Here is a 22,674-nt window from a genome sequence, read left to right as displayed (position 1 = left end):
CATTATTGACGATGCTTCAGTTGCACGGCTTTCACAGAAACTGATTTGAAGTTTTTGTTTCTCTCAGCTGAAAAAAACATCATGTCTTTCGTCATCGTTCAACTGTTTTGTGTATTGTTTTATATGTTGTACCGTGACTCAATCTTCCGTCACTATCTTTGATTCAATCCTAGGAATGATTCTGATTTACAGCTCTGGGTTAGCATGCACTCGGTGTGCTCCTTGTTTAAATTCATACTAGCTAACTTAATCGCCATTTTCTTAGGATCCCTAATGCGTAATAGAGATTGTGCCAACAATAAACTTTAAATTCAATCAAAAATATTGGCAAAAATATAAAAGTGCAACAAGCCATGTAAATGGACAGATTAAATGTGTATATCTATATAGAGTTTGAATGAGTCGTTAGAGGCGACTTTAATTTTGGATATGATAAACATTGCCGCTATTTCTGATGGATTATTTCACAAAAGAGAAGGTCCTGGATATGACCTTAAACTATATCTAGTGGTGAGGCCCCGGCTTGCGAACTTTGGGGAGTGTGGCGCCACTCTTTAATTTCAAAATCTTTGGATTCGGCATTAACTAACCTGAAAAGGGTTGATATGCCGTAAAACAAAAACAACCAACCAAAAACAAAAGAGAATCACGGCCAAAACGAATATGATGACTTTATGCGAGACGAAACAACTTTTCTACAACTCTATATACTTTCCTGCTTTCTTTGAAGGTTTTTGCTATTTTATTTATTTATTTATTTTTGTTGTTGTTGTTTTTCGTAGTTTAGGTTTTTTGCTGTTTTGTTTGTTTTTCTGATTTTTTTCTCTTTTTGTTTTGTTTTTTTTTTTGTTATTTTGTATTTTTTTATCGGTTTTGTTTGTTTTTCTGCTATTTTGTTTTTCTATTTTTTTTCTGTTCCTTTTTTCTGCTATTATGTTTTTGCTATTTTTTGTATTTTTCTTTCTATTTTTTATTTTTATTTTATTATTTTGTTTTTTTTGCTATATTTTGCTATTTTGTTTATTTATTTTTGTTGTTGTTGTTTTTCGTATCTTATGGTTTTTTGCTGTTTTGTTTGTTTTTTTGATTTTTTCTATTTTTATTTATTTTTTTGTTATTTTGTTTTTTGTATTTTTTAGCGCTTTTGTTTGTTTTTCTGCTATTTTGTTTTTCTATTTTTGTTTTATTTTTGTTTTATTTTTTTCTGTTTCGTTTCTTTTCTGCTATTTTTCCATTTTTCTTTCTATTTTTTCTTTTTCTTTTTTATTATTTTGTTTTTTTTTTTGCTATTTTGTTTGTTTTCTACTATTTTTTTATTCTTGGCTATTTTTCATTTACTATTTTTCATTTGCTATTTTTTATTTGCTATTTTTCATTTGCTATTTTTCATTTGCTATTTTTCATTTGCTATTTTTCATTTGCTATTTTTCATTTACTATTTTTCATTTGCTATTTTTTATTTGCTATTTTTCATTTGCTATTTTTCATTTGCTATTTTTCATTTGCTATTTTTCATTTGCTATTTTTCATTTACTATTTTTCATTTGCTATTTTTTATTTGCTATTTATCATTTGCTATTTTTCATTTACTATTTTTCATTTGCTATTTTTCATTTGCTATTTTTCATTTGCTATTTTTCATTTGCTATTTTTCATTTGCTATTTTTTATTTGCTATTTTTTATTTGCTATTTTTCATTTGCTATTTTTCATTTGCTATTTTTCATTTGCTATTTTTCATTTGCTATTTTTTATTTGCTATTTTTCATTTGCTATTTTTCATTTACTATTTTTCATTTGCTATTTTTTATTTGCTATTTTTCATTTGCTATTTTTTATTTGCTATTTTTCATTTGCTATTTTTCATTTGCTATTTTTCATTTGCTATTTTTCATTTGCTATTTTTCATTTGCTATTTTTCATTTGCTATTTTTCATTTGCTATTTTTTATTTGCTATTTTTCATTTGCTATTTTTCATTTACTATTTTTCATTTGCTATTTTTTATTTGCTATTTTTCATTTGCTATTTTTCATTTGCTATTTTTCATTTGCTATTTTTCGGGGGCTGTTTTTTGTTATTTAAAAAAATTTTTTTTTTGTTACTTTGGGTTTTTATGCTTTTTTTACTATTTTATTTATTATTTTTTATTTTGTTTATTTTTTTATTTGGGCTAAAAAAGGATATTTCTGTATTTACTGATTTGTGATTTCCACAAAGTTTCTCGGGTGTGCACGGCCGCTGACGAAAATAACCGGAAGTACTGATTGTGAACCGTTAAAATGCTACGATAAAATTATAATAACAAATAGGAAAAACAAGGAAATGTAATAAATAAAATTACAAACATGTAACCCAACCGTAACATTAACCACTTACATATGCAATTAAAAATTGTTTTTTTATTTTCACCTAATTTATATTAAAAAAAGTGGCTTTCATAAGTGCGTATTAGCTAAAAATAGATACCGCATAATAGATAGCACATTCATTTAAAATTGAAGAACACCCGGTCGATCTTTTTCGATTATTTCCGTCAGCTGCTGAGCAAGTTCGAGCCAATTTCGTGCAAACCGCGGGGCGTTAAATGCAGAAGCACCCAATTAAGAATAACCATTTTGTTTTCTTTAAAATAGTGATGTAGTTTGTTTGAATTATTATGTGTAATAAATCTAAGTAGTTTTTGGAAGTTTTAGCAATTCTTGAATAAACAGAGGGTTGTAAAAAAAAAAAAAATGTTTAATGTACGCACCTGACAGAGACGCCTCTGAAGCAAAGAAACAGAAACACGACGCAGCATCATATAAACATCTCGTGATAGAAGTAAGATAGAAATCAATTTTATTGGCCAATCATAGCAAAGTGCAACAAACCATGCAAAAAAAAAAAAAAGCAGTTAAATCCTAGATATGATAGATGTTTTTTTTAATGGAGAAGTAACCGCTTATCAAGGCCTGATAACCACTCGAGGATAAAGGTTAATCAGTGCCAGTTGGTCGGTGAGAACACCGTGATCATCGCTAATGGCGAAACTTAGATAGTATTTGTTTATTTAAGAGAACGGCTCAAAAGGAACTTGTTGAAAATGCCATTTTATAGTTAGTCATTATTGTTCCTGTTGTGGCCCTGGAAACGGTCACTAAGGAGAACACGGAGATGAGTCAGAAAAGGTAAAGTATATTGAAACAACAAAAAAAACAGCATTTACTAAGAGCAACCGTCGTAGTAAGTACAGCCAAGATGACGGACTACTGAATTACACTGACCAGTATTTACCACTTTACAACCGTTAGAGGATATGACACAAGGTCGGAAGGTGGGAAAATGGGCTAGTGCCCCAAGAGGGTGAGCATTCTGGCCTTGCAAAAATAAGTTTTAGTAGTCCCGTCGCCTTTCCCCGATGAGGGTGCCTCAGACAACAAACGATAAACTTGCTCCTCCCAAAAGCCGGGAGGCAAGGCTTGAGAGGGTAGACCTTCTAGGACGACACAGAACATTTTGTATCAATCTGACAGTAAAATGGTCATCGAAATGGGCCAGTTTCTGTCGGACTGATTGTCGAGGTTGGAACCTCGACTAGCATGTATACTGACCACCTCGAGAGTCATAACTCTCAGTATATTTATACTGTTAAAAAAAGTGCATACCTTGTAAATGGAGGAGTTCCCATAGCATTTTCATAAACGGGAAGTTATAGGAAATAAACTTTGCTCATGGAATTTACGTTTAGTTTTAGGCACAGATAGATAAGAAAGCAAATTGTTAGCAGTTGTTCGCTAGTTGTGTGCCTGCTGCGTATTGTTTACAGGGGGAGAGGCATAGAAGCTCAGATGAGCATATGTCAAAAAATAACGATGGAGCAGACATAGACTCGCTACGCTTTCCCGTGTGAAAGAGGAAGTAGGTCATTGCTCACTAGATCTCGAAGCCGGTTTTGATCCCTGTCAAAGCAAGAAAAAGGGTACTCTTTGTAGCTCCTCCCCTAGATGTGGACACAGTACCGCACCTTTGGGCGTATTTAGCTCTTTTACTATCTCTGACCGACAGATAGTGCCATAACGCTACCCACGTTCACACACGTAAACCCAAACACGAATACATCGCAAGGAACAGAAGACAAGTAATAACTCAACTCCTTTCTCTCTCTCTCTCTCTCTCTTTCTCTCTCTCTCTCTCTCTCTCTCTCTCTCTAACAACATTTATTTCCTCATTTTCCTGTCACGCGTGACTTCTCGTTACGGCTGCGACGTATCTCACGTGATCGTTTTCTTTAACGTGCTCTCGTTCCTTTTTATAGTCTTTTCACATTTCCTATGCATTTGCATACGCGCGTCCGCGCTCTGTTACAATGCTGTCTTGCTTCTAATCAGACGATTACATTCTTGCTGAGTACGGCATAATCACACTGACACACAGATTCTCCTTGAATCACCAAAGTTAAGTAACGTTGAGTCCGGTCAGTACCAGATGGGTTATCAGTTAAGAAAGTAGGAGCTATATATAGGAGGACCTTAACATCTCCTTGCAAAAGCTGCAAAAACAAACGTTGTCATCTCTCCTGGCGGGGATATACATTCGACTGGAGTTTGCTTGTGAATTCTATATTCCCATGAAACTTTCTCCTTCAGAGGAAACCAGTTCAACCCGCATTGGGTGAGTGCTGTTTAAATATGTTGAGTTCTGTAGGGACCATGATTTGGCGTTGGGGTAAATATATATATATATTAAGATATATTTACATTCTTGTTGATTTTTTGCGCTAGAAAGGTGTCCGCGTGCATCCCCGATGCTCAAGTAGCCAAACAATCACAATGGTTGTATACTTATTCAGTTTCAATTGTATATTGCCTCGTGCACTTTACATACCTGTCAGAAATGGGCCTATGCTTTGTAAATGAAATTGGGTAAGGTTGATGTAGGGAAAAGTGCGACTTACCTAATTAGCACTTGTGCATAATTCAGCGGGTCAGTCGTGGAATGAAATGAATGAAGAAGAAAGAAACAAAAATGGCTGCCTTATCTCTTTATATGCCTGCAATGTGACCACCCGATATGCAAATGAGATGCTCCTGGTTGGAGATAAAAGAGGGTTGATTTTTTAGAGGGACGTTCATTTTGAAGTTAGATTTCGAAGAAATAAGTTGAATTAGCAGAAGTTCGTTGGGAGTTGAGAGAAGGTGCGTTACGTATACAGAAGTTTGGAAGTTGGAAGTTTGGACAAAAGTGTTAACCTTACCCAGGAAATTATTGGTGTGACGGGCGGAAGAAATAACACTCAAGTTATTGAATTATAGTTGAACCTTTCAGTCGGGTGGAATAGTATGTATCCTGGCGAAATCGTAAGATTGTAATTCGATCAAATAGATAAAACGCAAATAAAATTTGTTACTTTATCAGAACAACTCCAGGTGGACCTCCTAGAACTGTACGGGTTTGGCAACATACGGCAGTCAACATGGAAAATGTTATTTCAGAAATTACATAGACTCTTTCGATATTAGTACTGAGGAAAAGAAAGAGCTACCTGGGTAAGATGGTTCGGATAAAAATTCAGAAGGAGTCGACATCATGACACGTCGCTTTCTGATCATCTTTGCATCTGTATGTTGCAAACAAAGCCATGAGAGGGCGCCGAACGAGAAATACCTTCCCCGACTTCGTATGTAATCACTTAACCTTGTTGTTCTCAGTCATTTTAATTCATATTGTATGAATCAGATGATTCCATCGTTTGCATTGGTCATCCCGATATTTTTTCTAGGCAGAGTGCTTTCTAGAAAGAAATCGGTACTTATAATAGTGACCATGTGGAGGTTGCCAACAGCCTAAGAACGAACTGGTTTCTGAACTTGGAACACTCAAGTCGTCAGTCCTTGTCATTAACCACTTAACTACCTTCACCTCCCCGTTCTTGGTGTCGGGAGTAAACACATGCAATCCTGCGACCAACGAATGGAACATCATGCAGACCAGACAATCCTGATACACGATCTTCGATTCGCCTAACAAACAAGAAACAATAAACAGCTGTGGAGCTCGTAACCAGTTCACCGGCGTTGTGTAACACGCAACTCACAACAGATAATTGTTGGCCGCACAACAGCTGTATCTGTTGACATAGCAGCAGGTGGCTAAATTAGTCGTGACGCCTAATCCTTGCAGTAGTCGACATAACTGTCGCAGTGGTGTGTTAAATTAGTTACTTTGTTTTTATTTTTCAGTTATTGAAAGAAATGATTTGTTTTTGTGTTTTTTTTTGTTTGTTTGTTTTTGTTTTATTTTTTGTTTTTCATAACAAAATATTATGTCAGATCCAAACTTTTTGCCGATCTAAAGTTTCATCTTGAAAATGAAAAAAAAAAACTGTTCTTGAAAATCTTTATTTAAAAAAACTAACAACAGACCCTTGTAGATTTCTATTATTTTAAACATTTAATAACTTATTTCGAAACAGGTTGGCACAAATTAATAAGAAAATGTCAAAGTTTCTCATAACTTCTAAATGAAAATAAAACAAATACATTTTAGTAATACAATATAGCAAAATAAAAAAATTAATTACACGGTGGAACGATAAATGTGTCACCCCAAACAACTATAGTTTATTTTTAAAACTTTTATTGAAAAAAAAACAAATTAATGATTATGTACTTGAGCTGACATCTATTCAGTGTAGTCATCTACAGCACCAAGCATCGCTTCGATACAGGTTCGGAACTGGGAGCAAGCCTTTTCTACAAGCGTCGTTGAGAGCTTGGCGAATATTCGGCGGATAACGACGATAAGGCTGGCGTTAGTGTTGTGGGAGGTCATGTTTGTGATGTTCTCGACGTGTGACCAAACGAAGTAGTCCAGCGGGTTCAGGTTCGGGGAGGAAGGGGTAGTGAGAACGGGTACAAAGTTGTAGCACTCCTTCTAAAGACAAGCCTGAGTCTCTTTGGACGTGGGCCGGCGCCGAGTTCTGCTGCCACACTCAGGGTCTGCTAGGGGCTACATGATTGCACCAGGGGATCACCACACTCTTCAGCACATCCAGGTACACTTTTATGTTGACTTTCAAGCCGACTTCGAAGATGTGAGGTGGCATAATGTGGCCCTCACTTGAAACCACACCAAAGACCATAACCTTGAGATGAAACTTGGTTTACATTACCCTGGGCACGTTCCTATTATTCGTGGCAATCCGACGATGCATTTTGAGGGTGCTGGCAATGGTCCTGTTGTCATAACTTAGATTCGTAGCGAGCATGAGTTGTACAGTGGCGCATCCCCGATCTCGCTTGTTGAACATTATATTACTTTCAATATATAATAATGATAGAAGGCTCCTACTGTTCTTGGAGTTTGTACACAACTGGTCAACTTCAGCAGCAACAAAAAAAAAAGCCGTTTTTCATCAAACGGAAATGGAATCATGTCGTTTTTTTTTAGGGTAACAATTTTATCGTTTCACACTATATTTGAACATTTATTGAATTAAATTAAGATTGACGATTATGGCGCAGAATCATTTATCCAATATTATAGACTTTTGTAAATAGCGCTGATAAAGAAGATAGGGACACCACGTTACACTTTCTTTTCCGTTCGATATCTTTTAATCTTTTCTTTTTCTCCCGTATTCTCTCTTTCTTCTTTTTCTCTTCCTCTTTCTTTTGTATTATCTTTATATATATTATACTAGCCTGGGTGCCCGGCGTTGCCCGGGTGTTTGGAGGTATGTGTTGAGCAAAAAAATAAGTGGTAGTAGAAGGACAGGCTCGAACCCGTACCGCGGAAAAGGAAAAGAACGTGAAAAAAAAAACGTGACGTCTTGGTGTTGTGCCCATCGCCAAACCGTAAATGATGTAGAATTAAATTAAGGCTAGTCAATCGAAAAGAGGGGATGACTTTCGAAAATATCGGCGGAAAAATCGACCCTACCCTGTAGAAAAGTGCCCAGTTGAGGGTGAAGGAATTAATGTTTTTAGCCAATTTTTCCATATTTGTCGTCCGAAGGGTCGAGCTTCGAAACGATACCGGTATCGTGAAAATCCGTCGTCTCTGTCGAAAGTTTTAGGCAGACATACATACATACATGCATACATACATACATGCATACATACATACATGCATACATACATACATGCATACATACATACATGCATACATACATACATACATGCATACATACATTTAAACAGACAGTGGAGATTATATTGCTTACTCACCCCGCTTTTATTTTCGTCTCTGCCTATATTATCATTAGTATCCACAAATTTTGATTCAATAACAATCTACCACAATCATCACTGCAGCTATCCCAACTAGACACATTATTACGTCACGCATATTTTTTTACAAAGGGGTCACCACTTATCAAGGCCCGGGGCTATTCGAGGATAAGGGTTATTGAGTGTACAGTAGTCAATGGGATAATTTCTTAGTAATCGTTAGTAGTGGAAATTTAGTAAATTGGATTATTTAATGAGACGGTTCATCAAGAATTTGTTTACGTTGGACTTGAAGACAACCAAATTGTAGTCAGCTGGAAAACGTACTAACAGAAGAGCGTTCCACAGGCGTGCATAATGGTTTGTAAAACTTTAGAAACTTATGTATGAAGAGAATCGGGTCATTACGTTAGTTTTTTTGTTTTTTTTTTTGTTTTTTTTTTCACTGTTTGCTATCTTTGAATCCTCTCACTCCTCCGTTATTTCTTCTCCTCCTCCTCCTCCTCCCATCCTTATCCACCTTTTCGCCTTACTTCCCCCTCCTCTTCCTTCTTACGTATGCTCCTCCTCTTCCTTTAATTCTTCCTCTTATATTCCTCCTCTCCGCCTATCTTTTCATCTCCCATCAGCATCCAATAAACCTCTGATTCAATCAAACACTCTTTCCTTCTTCCAACGCCAGCACAACCGGACCAACATCCTCGTAACTATTCCAGTTCCATAAACATCTACCATCTTGAATTAGAGCTGATTTAACTCCGTCGCCCGTCAAAATAATCAAATACGCCTTAATATCAATATTATTCGACTATTACCATTCTACGCATTTTTAGAATTCCGGAAACACCTTCATTCTGGAGTGGGGCGTTGGGAAAACGAACAAGCCAGAAATGCGGTTGAGTGTCGGACGATAGACAGATGAAATAGAAATGGATGGGCGACGGCGGGGTCGGATAGTTTTAATGGCGAATTGGTGGGGGGGGGGTCATCTGGCATGGTCATTACCGATTGCGATGCCAAAACCTGAAACTCTTTAATAAGACGGAATCGCGTTTATGCAAAACCTGTTAGTCAATTCTTTGTTTCTTTTTTTTTTATTTATTCCATCTCTCTCAAAATTCCCTAAATTCCTGATTCCGATATTATTACCGATTCCGATTCTTATATATGTCTAAATATTTGACTACAAAGTTATTTTTTGTTTTTTTTTTCTCGATTACCGTAACATGTTAAATGCGCAGATATTTTCTCAAAGGTAAAACTACAATTGTGAGGGATGTTCTATTGATTTTTATTTTACTGATAGTTAAAAATCAATAAATGTTTGTTATTTTATCATTATTAACAGCAGTGAAAGATTATATTTTAAACAAAATCAAATAAAAAGCGACAAGTAAAGGAATCGTTTTTGGCATCGGAAAATAGGCACAAATATTTCCGATTCCTATATCGATTCCCATTTATCGTCCCTACACCCATACAATTATATATATATATATGTATATATATATATATATATATATATATATATATATATATATATATACAGGGTGACCCCCCCCCCACAAAAAAAAACAAAAGCTAAATGGAGGCTATCTAGAACATATGCTGTAGAACGGAGAAAAAAAGGCCAAAGACCCTTGTGTTTTGATGTGATGTTTTGAATATAATAAACTAGTTCATTTCATTCAGACAAAACACTAAGAAACGGAGCCTAGAGTTGGAGACCGTTCTTTTGGGGTCACCCTGTATATATACATATATATATGCATACATACATATATATATATATATATATATATATATATATATATATATATATATATATATATATATATACACTCCTATGAATTTCGTTTTGTGTGTGTGTGTATGTACATTAATATTCATATTAAAACCCCTTTTTTCTAATTATTTAAAAAGAAAATACAACTTTGTTATATATGCGTCTTGGAGTGCATTCATCTGCAAAAGATTTAGCTAATTTGCATATTCTTTTAAACATTCATCTTAATTAATTCCCTATTGGTTTCTTATGGGATGATCATCTTTAGTTAACTATTACGTGTAATTATATTCATGCAGATATTCTACATGATTTATACTTGCGGAATATTTCCATAAAAAGGGTTATAGTAAACAAAAACCTCTTTCTATATATTTATGTATGTGTGTATATATTTGTTTTACAAAATTAGACTACCAAATCCCTCTTTAACTTTTTGGTCTACAGACATGAAACTTAATATACAGGGGATTCGAACCCATGCGACACTTGATATTTAGGTTTTAGCCGGGGAAAATCGGTGCGAAAACGTGAAAATTAAAGAAATGGAATTTGCCTGGTAATGGTCGAAAAACAGAATTATGAATATGTATGCGAAACATAATAGCTATTGGTGAATGTCTTAATTTTCAGCCTTGCAGAAAACATGTTCCATAGCTCAGGCATTAACGTCAAAGGAAAAGTAAATCGTAAGCGAGTTATTTTTATTATTTTTTTATTTATTTTTTACTTTTAAAATCATTACTACATATTGGGCTTAATATAATATAATAATAAATATGAAATCTGCATTAATCAAAATATCATATTTAAACGTATTTTACGACTGGGCAATATCGGGTGACGACCTAGTGTGTGTGTGTATATATATAAACACACACACACACACACACACACACACACACATATACGAATTATGTAAAAACCATACATTACATATTCCCGAGACGTAACATTGGTTTCATTATGATTGGTCTGCCTTTTGTACTGAATTATTGCAACATGAAATAATAAGTAATTCGCATTCGCGATCGAGAACTTTATAATTTCCTTACATCTTACATCCTATATATATATATATATATATATATATATATATATATATATATATATATATATATATATTATATTTATATGTATATGTACAATGAAAGTGTCTGTCTGTCTGTCTATCTGTCTGACTGTTTGTGTACCTTTCCCTACGCAATAACACTGTCAGTTTTCAGTATACAGACTCGAAATTTGACATACAGGGTACTGAGATTTAGGAAAATCTTTATAATCCATTTTAGGACAGAAATTTGGTTGTTAAGGGGTCAGAGTTCAACAATTTGACCTTTGAGAACTCTACCAACCTCCTCGGACAATTTCCGGTATAAACAATTGAAATTTTAGATATAGGTTCCTTGGACATGGATCTAACTTAATAACTTGATTAGAGCTCAAAACAATAAATGTTAAGGGGTATAATAGGGATCGAAGTTTTAAAAAAAATTGACTCTGCGGTCTCTACCAAATTACTAAAGACGATTTCTGGCCTAAACATTTGAAATTTTACATAAAGGGTATTCAAATATAGGACAAGCTTTTTAATCGGTTTGGGTCGGAAATTTGAGCTACCAATATATAAATGTATGTATGTTTGCATGTCTGCCTAAAACTTTCGACATAGGCGACGGATTTTCACAAGATCACTATCGTTTTGAAGCTCGACCCTTCAGACGACAAATACCGAAAAATTGACTAAAAACACTTTTCTACAGGGAGGAGTCGCTTTTTTCGCCGATATTTTCGAAAAGCGTCCCCACTTTTCGATTGTCTAGCCTTAATTTATATCTATGTCACTTCCGGTTTGGCGGTGGTCGTAACAGCAAAGACGTCACTTTTTTCCCGTTCTTTTCCTCCTTCGCAGTACGGGTTCGAGCCTGCCTTCCTACTACCACATTTTTTTTTGCTCAACACACACCTCCAAACACCCGGGCAACGCCAAGCACCCATGCTAATATATATATAATTTTTAGATACCCGCAGACACTAGTGTTTCATCCATTTGGGAATCATCAGTGCAGGGAGTCACGATTACAGCCGGTTCGAAGATTCGAACCCGGCCACGAAGCCATCTCTGTTGGCAAGGAACAAATCACATGGCCAATGTTAACCGCAAGAAATACAGTTGCATTACATTTAGCTCTACTACTCTAGTATTGAGCACTTTTTGTCCTTTTTTTTTTAACCTAACGTCGAATTTTACCTTGAATTATATATATATATTTAACTACTTATTTACTCACAAATTAATATACAAAGTATAAATTTATGTGTAAACTTTAAGTATTTACTTTAACAGTGCTCAATACGTAGGTAGAGCTAGTTAGTAAGTTATAAAATATTCCGCGTTTCATGCACTCAACAAATTACTGATAAATTAAAAATTAGCTATAAAGTTGGCAAATTGAAACTTAGAGAGGCATACATTCTGCTCAAAGACCACAAATGTGACTTCAATAATAATCCCAGCACTCGTTTGATAAATCCAACTAAACCAAAAATAGGTAGAATTAGCAAAGCAATACTTTCTAGAGTAAACAAACAAATCAAATAAGACCTAGAATTAAACTAGTGGGTAAATACTGCCGAAGCAATCACTTGGTTTAAAAATATAGAAAACAAAAATAAATGTACGTTTATACAGTCGAGATAATAGACTTCTATCCCTCGATATCCGAAGAACTTTTCAACATTGTCCTAGAATTTGCCGAGGCATACACTGATATATCCTCGGAAGAAATCAACATCATTAAAAAATGTAGAAAATCAGTTCTAATAAATGACAATAACCAATGGATAAAAACTAAAATGACAAATTCGTTTGATTTGGCGATGGGTGACCTGGATTCTGAAGAGGCATCAGATCTTGTGGATTTATTCATTCTATATACCCTCACAAGCATATTTGATACTACGGATATCGGTCTATATAGAGATGACGGACTAGTTACAATAAAAGACTCCAACAAAGTCAAGGGAGATAACTTTAAGAAAATCATACACAAGGAAATGAAAAAATTAGGCATAAAAGTAGGCGTATTAGCTAACATAAAAATAACAAACTTCGTGGACGTCACGTTACATTTAGATAAATTTAGATAAAAACACATATGAACAATACTTAAAAGATAACGCTACTCTAATTTACGTAAACCCTAAGTCCAATCACCCACCATCAATTATAAAACAAATTCCTAACTCGATCGCAAGTAGACTCAGCAATAACTCAAGCGATGAAAATGTATTTAACATGTCAACCAATATCTATGAAACAGACCTAAAAATAGTGGATACAAAAATATTGATATCAACTATAAGTAACCAAACACCAATAACTATAATAAAATTAAAAATAGAAGAAAAAGAAATATAATCTGGTATACGCCGCCATACAATCAAATGTTAAAAACAAAACTTGGCAAGAAATTTCTAGATCTTATCGAAAAACACTTTCCCGCAACCAATCCCTTACATAAAATTTTCAATAAAAATACCCTAAAGTTATCCTACAGCTGCTGCGAAAATTTAGAGATGATAATTAAAACACACAATAACAAAATATTAAATAAAAGCAATGAAAACAATAACAAAATAAACAATAAAAAGTGGACACCATGACAAAATAAAACTAATAAAAAAGGCACATATGTAACTAGCAAAAATAATAATAATAATAATAATAATAATAATAATAATAATAATAATAATAAATATTTCCGGACAAGAACAACCATACTAGAAATAAAAATAAAAATACTAATAACGAACAAGATAAATGCAAATGTAGATACCGCACATTCTGCGCATTTCAAAATAAATGTCTAACCAAAAGCATAGTTTACCAGGCCACAATATTTGCGAAAGAAAACCCGAATTACAAGAAATATTACGTAGGTATGACTTCCTTAGATTTCAAAACTACTTATCATGACCACAAAAGTACATTCAATAATAAAAAAACACCGTATGAAAACAACGCTAGCAAACAAATACTGGGAACTCAAGGAAAGCGGACGTTCGCCGGTAGTCGAATGGAAAATAATAAGACAAGCAAACATATGTAGAGACCTAGACGATCCATGCAGATTATGCCTTCATGAAAAATTTTATCCTATACTTTAAAGATCCCCAACATCTATTAAACTGTAGGAGAGAAATAGCGAACAACTGTGTTCACAGGATAAAATTTACTCTTGGATAGAGATACACAATAATTTTAAAATTAATAAAAACAATAGAAAATAAACAAATAAAAAATAAATAATAAACATGCATATACATAAACTATCATACACACACACACACATATATATATAGATAGATATACATATATATATATATATAGCTGAACGTCTGTGTGTGTTTGGTCATGAATAGGCTCCTATATGGTTGACTATTACAGAAAACTGATCACATATAATGATAGAAGATGTATCGAGACACAGGAATAGGTATGTTTGATCTGGCAGAACGGTGGTTCATTAGAATTGTGGGGTCTGCGGACGCGCCTGGTCCACAAAGTATGGAAATAAAAAATTTAAAAATAAAATAAAACGTTTACTAGTGTTTTTGGTATAGATGTACATAATAATACTTTGATAAGTATGTTTTAACTTAAATAGTAATGGTATAATAAAATTGTGGGGTCTGCGTTCGCGCCTGGCCTCCATAGAATGGAAATAGGCACAAACTTTAATAAAGACTTTTCATATCTATCTGCGTAAGTATACTTTGATAATTATGTTTCAGTTTGAAGAAATATGGTATAATAAAATTATGGGGTGTTCGTTCGCGCCTGACCTTCATAGAATGTAAATATGTCACAAAGTTTAACAGGGTTTTTTTTTAATATAGATCCACAGAATATTGTGATAAGTGTTTCAGTGTGAACAGGTATAGTATAATAAATTATGGGGTGTATCTATTTTATTTTTACTTTCATCATATTTTGCTTTGGTTTTGATACCCCCAAATTCGAAGTTATCTATTTACAACCCTTCCTTTACATAACCTATCATACTTCCATAAATCAGAGTCTATTTTCTGTAGGCTGTTTCTGAACCCAGTCAACGACGGGTACTTTTGCTCGTGTATATAAACTAACATATATAAATAAATAAAAAACTTAACCTAGATTTAAAACAGGTCAAGACAGTAGATATCTACGCTAAATAGCAAACATAAAGGAACCGGTCAACCAGAGGTCAAATGGGCCTTTGTCCTGTAAGTGCCTGCTCATTGGTTGATTAGGAAGGGCGCGGTGGATACTAGAAAGCTGATTGGCTAACTAAAAACTCGATAGAAAATGCGTATATAAAAACGCGAGACAACCGCAAAATTATCGCATAAGCCTGAAGAATCCTAGAGTGGATGAAACGCGGTGTATTAAGTGTAGCTTAATCGCCACATATATTTTATAACTTTATATATATATATATATATATATATATATATATATATATATATATATATATATATATATATATATATATATATTGAATAGCGTATATTAGGGTGTGGATGGACAGTAATTTATCATGACGCATGCAACGTGCCTGTGCATATGCATTTGATTGGTGGCTTTCGCCCGAATGCCCTGTGCACTTTTAAATTACCAGTGTGTCTCTCCTCTCTTTATATATTGGCAAATCAATGCGACCGTAGTTTCTCGCCAAACCCCTTGTCGCTTATTCAACGTTCGCCTGACTTCATTTAGTCGACTTGAATTAATTTCTCGTAAAAAGAAAAGAGAAGACCCGCCTAATGGCACCGTATTCACAGGAAACCGTCTCTTTGATTATTCCTTCGGTTTTTAATGTACATATTTGTTGCTTTTTACTATTTGTGATTGATCGTTGTTTTATATATATATATATATATATATATATATATATATATATATATATATATATATATATATATATATATATATATATTAGTGATGGGCCGATTCTAATATTTTCCACAGTTCCGATACAATTGCAGATTCCCTACTAAATTGCTGATTCCAATACAATTATCGATTCCGATTCTTCATAAATCTTTAAAATTTTTAACGATTATCATAGAAACACGTTAAATATGCAGATATTTTCTCAAACGTCGGAATAGACTTGTGGAAGATAATTTATAGATTTTAGTTTTACTGGTAGTTATAAATGAATAAATATTTATTGTTTTATTATTTTATTATTACTACCAGCAGTGGAAATTTTGCTTTAAACAAAATCATATAAAATCCACGTTTAGGTTGGGGCACCAATAGAGGGTAATTCAAGGAATTGTTTTTGACATAGGAAATTATACACAATTTATCCCGATTTCGATACTGATTCCGGTACCCAAAATGTTCCTATTTTTCCGTTTTCCTATTCCGATTAATTGCCCCAGCTCTAATATATATATATATATATATATATATATATATATATATATATGGCGATTAAGCTACACTGAATATATCACCATATACATTTTATAACTTACTAACTAGCTCTACCTACGTATTGAGCACTTTCGAAGTAAATACTTAAAGTTTACGCATAAATCTATACTTTCGTATATTAATTTTATGTGAGTAAATTAAGTAGTTATCGATAGATATATATATATATATATATATATATATATATATATATATGCATATAAAACATTACCTGTGTGTGAGTTCTTTCCTTATAGACTCCGAAACGTGTGAACAGATTTTCTTTAAAATTTACAGAACTTTAGACTATAAGGCAGAGAGTCATATTAGTAAAGCTTTGTCTTCAGAATACCCCCGATAATTACCGATAATCGATCATCGAAACAATTTATCTATCATCGGTAAAGGTATTTTTCCATGTCGTTGCTTAGCAACAATGATAGAACAACGGGCCGGTAAAATTCTACTGTGGGTAAGTTGATAGCGTGTTTTGGGTTTTTTTTTGTTGTTCTTTTGCATGACGTGGTCATATACTCTCGTATATTTCTCATATATATATATATATATATATAGTCATCCACATACAGTACTGTTTCGTAATAATCGGTAATTGTATCGGAATTGAAAATTTAGATAATAATCGGTAATTGTATCAGAATTGAAAATTTAGAAAACAATCGGGAATTGTATCGGAATTAGGAATTTAGAAAACAATCGGTAATTGTATCGGAATTGATAATTTAGAAAAGAACCGGAATTTTTTTTTTTTTTAATCAGGAATTTAGAAAAGAATCGGTAATTGTTTCGGAATCGGAAATTTAGAAAAGAATCAGTAATTGTATCGGAATCGGGAAAATATGTGAATCGTCCCATCACTAATAATTAGTATGTTTTAGCACATTTCTGATAAGAATAAGGAGAAGATACAGGAAAGAGGAAGAGGATAAAATAAAATGAACTAGGAAGAGCGAAAGAAAGACAATTTGAACATGAGCTGGGGAAATGCCGTTCTACGTTATAAAACTGCAACAATGTATATTAAAAATCAGTTCAGTTTTAACAATTTCAAAAGAAAAATATGCCCTTCTTTCACCCCTGTAAATACTACATCATCTCATCAACAGCGTTCTGAGTTCTATTGTAGGCATTTAAAATAGAAAAATAGTTTGTATTATAGCACTACGGTGAATCAATTCTTCGATCTGAGCAGATCGTGCGGACGATAATCCAGCACATAAGAGTTTTGTTGTGTAAATAACACGTAGCAATAGTTCGTTCTCTCTCTTCTTCATTTTTATTTTTGATGTACGTCTGACGTAATGGATGCTGATTTTTATTAACAAACTGAACACCTGAATTATATTTACTAGCAAAAAATATGCGATGATGATAATGATGAGGAGGAGGAGGATGATAGTAATAATAATATTAATAATGATGATGGTGACAACAACAACAACAACAACAACAACAACAATTATAATGGCATCGATTGGCACCACACCAAATAGTTGAAGGGTCAAGGAGAATGAAAAGGTTGACAGGTGAAAGCACTAGCCAGACCTCCGCTGGATGAGTACAAAAAGAACTGGGACCTTGGGTAGGTTTATCGCCATACAAATTCTAATAAAAACCAGTGGTCGCCACTAATGAGAAATCAATGGTAAGCGGCTGTTACAATAACACAAATTAACCTGCAAAGGTTATCGCAAATTGTTCTCAAAGAGTATTCTTCGATGATTGCCTGAATGAAAAGTCCTAGTGAATAATAATAATAATAATAATAATAATAATAATAATAATAATAATAATAATAATAATAATAAGTCACTGCAAGAAAGATCATCTAGGGAGACTTGTTGTCATTTAGACCTTACGGAACACCGCCGAATAAAAGGGGGATGAAGTAGGAGGAGGATAAGAAGAAGAAGAAGAAGAAGAAGAACAACAACAACAACAACAACAACAACAATAATAACAACAACAACAATACCAGCAACAACAACAACCACCATTCATCAAATCAATAATTCGGCATATATGCTGATTTTTATGTGCAAATCTAAAAGCTATACATGAGAATAAGCACAAACTCTTAGAAACTATATTTTATGGTAGAATTTTAGTAAAAGGAATATTTAACCTATGTAGTATCTTTAGTAAGACGCTCTGGTCCATTCATAGCCTTAATCAAAGAAGTTAGGCAACTTGATCAGAATACTAGGAAACTAATGACTATGGACTTTGCGCTACCCGTGACGGATGATATGATTTAACTATACGTTAAAAGATACGAAGGGTGAAGAAGACTGGTTTGTATAGAAAAAAGAATTGGAAAAATGCATAGCTCACACACACACGCACACACACACGCACACACACACACACACACACACACGCAAACAGAAAGGTTGATCATCACATCATCACATCAAGAGACACCAGAGGCAAATGGCAGGTAATTTATGTAGAAATCAACCAGACATCGTAGGTGCAAACATTTTAACAGACTGCTTTTGATGTACAGAACAATGAAAGCTGATCAGACGTCGTGATGCATCACTCTATCCCTGAACCTTAAAAGCACGTGTTCTGGCTAGAATAGATGTTCTTGCAACGTTGAAGAACTTCAAAAATATAGCGATTTTAAAATAGAAACTTTAGGAATATGGCTGATGAAACCATCAAAATGCAAACGGTAATTCATAAAAGTTCAAATAGGCTAATTGAGAGTAACCCTGGCAACGCACAACTTTACGAAACTAAAAATATGGCTGTACTGAAACCATATCTCACATGCCAGCGTGTAAAATGAACGTTAAATCGATCATGATGATGATGACGATGATGGTGAAGATAATGATGATGATAATGATTACGATAATGATAATGATGATGATGTGATATTCCTTTTGAAGAATTCTACACAAACCTACACACATAAGCACATACACAATTCTACACACACATAAGCACATACACAATTCTACACACATATAAGCACATACACAATTCTACACACATATACGCACATACACACGCATACGATGACGATACACATGCGCACACACACGCATACATACACGCATACAATAATATATTGACTTCCAAAGCAACTTATCTCTGCCCAGGTTTCTGTTAATGTCTCTTTCTCTCGGATCCAATTCCGTCACTTTCCCAATCAATGATTTTTTTTTCTTAATCTTCCTTCCCGAACTGGACATGCTGCCTCAACTGTTCTGCATCTGCTGACCTTATTCTATAATATTATTTGAATGTAGCCATGCCATCGAAGAATCGTCGTCTTCACACATTTTCTTCTACTGTCCAGATTCAATCTTTCCTTGAAGTCATCAGAACCAAGTTTATCTTTAAGACTCACATTGCACATCCACCATACCATTCTCATGTCATTTCAATCCATGAAACGCATATCCTCAACTCTCACTGGCTATATATGTACAGTGAAATCATAGCAAATAATAAGAATTTTTATTGGCTCACAAGAAGCTTTCACACAGGTCATCAAAGATCTCCCTGAAAAAAGCCCGTGGTGTTCCCTGGAAGCTGAGTGACAACAAGTTTCCCCAGGTTGCCAGTGTACTCCACCTCTTTCGATAACATTTGCAAATAAATTTGCTTAATCGCAACAGCTGATTGCCATTTATTTCTCATTGGCAGCAGCTATTGGTCTTCGTTGGAATTTGAGTGGCAATAAGCCTCCCCAAGGTCTCAGTTCTTTTCGCGCATCCCGCCAAAGTCTGGTCAGTTCATTGGGTTTTCCTTCCTCGTTAAGTCTACTTAGTTACTTGGTCTCGCTCTTTTTTGGGGTGGCGGGTGAGGGCGATGATGTGGCAATGGGAGGATGAGGGTGGTGTTGGGTTAGAGAACTTAGATATGCGACTTCAGTGTTCTTGGTTCCATGTAGTGTTTCGTGTTTTGCCTTTGCGGCAGTTTGTCTGGCTCGCGCTTGTTGCTCCTGTGTGTAAGTTTCCACATTCAAGGGTTTTTCTTAACATTTCAGCTGTTTTCTTTATTATTATTATTATTATTATTATTATTATTATTATTATTATTATTATTATTATTATTTGCTCACTAGGAGTAGTTACATAGGCAATCATCAAAGATTTCTGGAGTAATTTGTTGTTCTTAAAGAGAATGATAGCCTATGTGACTTCTCCTAGTGAGGAAATAATAATAATAATAATAATAATAATAATAATAATAATAATAATAATGTTACTTAGTGTTATTATTACAATGATGAATGTATGTTCTTTTGTTTCCATGTTAAGAAGGATAAGAGTCTTAAGAATGTTCATGGAAGTAAGAGATCTTTGAGGTTCATGTGTGTGATCATATTGTGAGATATGGAGACATTAACAGGTGTATATAAAGAGAGAGAGAGTGAGAGTTTATAATTGAGAGAGAGTACATATAATTACACTTTGAGAGGGGATTTGATATCTAGATAGATAGACTGATAGATTGGCATTCATACCGATAGATTGAGAGGTTGACATTTATGCTTTTGACAGTTCTGTTTGAACGGGAGTGTTTATATAACATAAATAGACACACATACTTTCTAACACATATATTTTTTTAGATGATGAATTTCAAATGGTTTTTACACATAAATAGACAATACCTTTTTCATGTAATGATGGATACAGGAGACGGCAGTTATAAAAAAAACATGATGAGCATTTATTCTTTCGCTTGACCGGTCAATGGCTTGCATCCAGGAATTCAAAGTTTCTTCTCACATTTTCTTTTTCTGTTTAAAACCCTATCGCTTCCAGACGGGCCAAGATTCGAACTGGTCGGACTCTCGTCTGACTCTCTGCCTCCCTTCTGACTTCTCTTCTAACTAACTCTCACTTCCTATATTGAGAAATCTATGCATGTCCGGCCAACGTGACCATAATTCATGTGCCATCGACATGCACGACCTGCACGTTTCGAAACATTCTGATTTCCCATTTTTCCTTTGTTGTTTTCACAAAGGAATTCAACCTACATATCTAATTCATATAACCCATTTTTTTATTATCCAAGATTCTTTCTAACAATGAATAGCTTCCAGCCAAAATTATATTTAGTATTTATTTTATCATAATCAACACTTTACTGGACATTCCATTTAAAACCTATTGTTCTTTAAAACTTATCTTCAGGGTTCGATTCCCGTTTTCTCTAATTTTATTTTCATTTACTAATTCTCTTTATTTTTACTTGCATGAAAAAGGGGACAAGCATTTTTCATGTAACATAATAATAATAAGAAGAAGAAGAGGAAGAAGAAGAGGAAGAAGAAGAAGAAGAAGAAGAAGAAGAAGAAGAAAGTATGTCACCCACTAGTTCTCACACAGACATTGCTCACTGAAAAAGACCGGCGGTATTCCCTGGAGTCTGAGTGACAACAAGTTTTCTCAGATATCGAGTACTTTCTGAACCATTCATAAGCTGGGTCGAAGAAGAACTGAAGCATCTCGACCAGAAGAATTTTGATCATGCACAATGCGCTCAAAGGATGATGTTGACCGATTCTACGTGAATAGGAAGGACGGAGAAAGATGACTGATTTGCATAGAAGACTGTGCCACAGAAAAGAACTAGAAAAATACATAACCCATAACCTAGAACGGTTGATCGTCACATCAAGAGATACCGTCAACGTGAACAATACGGGCAGCAACAAGACTAGAAAAGAATGCAGGGGCAGCAAAAGAATCTTGATCAGCTGACTAGGAAACTAATGACTGAAGAATACATTACATCTGAAAACTCATAATGTGCAGCAGATTAGTCTAAATAGAATACAGGAACAATGCGTGGGGAAAGCAGAACATGTACATGTAAACTTTCAATCGTAGGCGTGTCTCTTTCTCTGTGCTATTCTCATGGATGACTCTTCTCTTGAGAAGAAATCTACCCTGGAATTTTTTGGTCTTTCTTTCTTCGTCAAATCTTTTTCGGGGTCCATATATTAGATCCATTACACTTTCTGCTTCTCGTAAAATCAATTCTCTCTATTATTATAAACATTTATTATTATTATTATTATTATTATTATTATTATTATTATTATTATTATTATTATTATTAATATTTCTTATTATTATTATTATTATTATTATTATTATTATAAACATTTTCTTCTTCTTCTTATAATTATTATTATTATTATAAAGATTTT

Source organism: Euprymna scolopes, chromosome 11 (assembly GCF_053919585.1).
Source record: "Euprymna scolopes isolate OS-2025 chromosome 11, ASM5391958v1, whole genome shotgun sequence".
In the NCBI taxonomy this organism is placed as follows: domain Eukaryota; kingdom Metazoa; phylum Mollusca; class Cephalopoda; order Sepiida; family Sepiolidae; genus Euprymna; species Euprymna scolopes.
Note: the sequence above shows the minus strand (reverse complement) of the source record.